Source organism: Mus pahari, chromosome 8 (assembly GCF_900095145.1).
Source record: "Mus pahari chromosome 8, PAHARI_EIJ_v1.1, whole genome shotgun sequence".
Classification (NCBI taxonomy): Eukaryota; Metazoa; Chordata; class Mammalia; order Rodentia; family Muridae; genus Mus; species Mus pahari.
In genome coordinates, this window is record NC_034597.1 from 96,761,482 (window position 1) to 96,763,420 (window position 1,939).

Consider the following 1,939-nt stretch of genomic DNA (forward strand, 5'->3'; position numbering starts at 1 on the left):
TTGGTGTTCTGTTGAGGAATTTTTTTCCCTGTGCCCATACCTTCGAGGCTCTTCCCCACTTATGTATATGATGGGGATCTATGTAGATGTATGTGCACATGAGTACAATTTCCAAGAGAGGTTCTAAGAAGACGTCAGATTTTCCATAGCCGAAGTTCTGGGTAGCAACCATTTGACATGGTTCTGAAAAGAAGCTCAGATCCCCTACAGGAATTCTATCTTAACATTAGAATTATCTCTCTGGCTCCTCTGTATCTTAAGAATTATTTCTGGAGACATAATGATGATTAATGCATTCTTAATATTAATAGAAGTTTTATTATATTTCCTATGATGATGCATATCAGAGAGAGAAAGAATGGCCTACTAGTACTAACTTGTTAATAAAATCATCTCAGAATAAATATAAACATGACTCAGGTTTTATAAGAATAATAGTTTTGAGGTTGCTACAGTATCTGTAGAAAAAAAATCTGACTGCATTTTTTCACCAAGCTTTTGAGTTGAATCTCAGCATTTCTTTCTCCTGTTCAACATACTCAGGAAATTTATATTGAATTTCCCTTAAAAAGAAAACAGAAAAAAAAGTTTAATGGTGAAAAGAAAAAGAAATAAAAGTGATTCTCCAGTTAACTAAGGTGGAGAGTAAAAGAATATGTAATTAAATAATTTCATCTTTTAAAATCTTCATTCAGGTCTGGTGATACAGTCCAGTTACAGAGAATTCAGTAGCAGGTATGGGTATGATTGTCTAACAACAACAACAACAACAACAACTAAAACAACAACAGTAAGAGGGAAAATTGGAAAGAAAGGAAAGAAAAAAAGCTTCATTGAGAAAGGACTGGAGAGTCATATGGAATAAGGCCTTCATTTCATTGTAATCAAAATTCTAAATTAACCAAGGTATGAATATAATAAATAAAATGTAAAGAATATATGTGTTTTTAGCTCCTATTTTCTTTTCTGTACTATTTCATATACAATTGCAACCTCCCTCATTCCTTATTTCCTAATTCACTCACTAATAATAATTTAAAATCATGAACTGCCATATTTCACTTTTTAAGTGTTATGATATATTTAAATGGAAATAAAAATAAAAGGGCTTGATGATTTGCCTCTTCCTTCATGGGGAGTGAGTTCATTAAGAAACTCACTGAAAAAAAAAAAAGAAAGAAAGAAAAGCTGTTGAAATATGACTCTAACTCCTGCCACCCATCCAATTGCAAACACAACAGAGCAAAGAGAACAAATTAGAGAAACTCACGTAAAATCTGACAGTCTCATAGGAAACTGGGAACTGGAAAGGAACATGTGGATGTCATAAGATTTTCACAGTTTACAGAATAACAGCTTACAATGGAGTTGTTCAGTTATTTCCTGTCCCTGAAATACAGTTTTGAAGTATTAATTTTCTATTCATATTATTTCTAAATGAAGATAATGAGACTAGATAATGTTAAATAATGTTCACAAGATTCTAGAATTTGGAATGTCAAATTTATTATCTAGCTAGCTTTCAAGGTCATCTCATATAAGATTTAAAAATCAATGAGCCTGACTAAATATTTGTACATCTTAGATAAATAAACCATATGAAAGCTCATTGAAGAAATGTGTAGTTCAAGCCTTTGAAGACTAAAGCCAGCAATTTTTCGGGAGCCTCTTCTTTGAGGACTGGCTATCAGAGTATCAGATGCTATGCAAACTGCTTTTACATTAAAAGCAATTAAAAGCTTTACTTAGCTATAAAGTCACAGAGAAAAATAACAGCCAGCATGAGAAGATAGACTCAGTGTGCACTAGTCTATCTTGTATCTTAGGGTCAATCAGTAGCTGTTAAATTAGACTTCCATCCACCCAGTAGGAAAAATTCATGCCTAGAACTGTTAATGTACCCAACTTCCAACTATTCATGGCTGGAAAGGCCAATAAT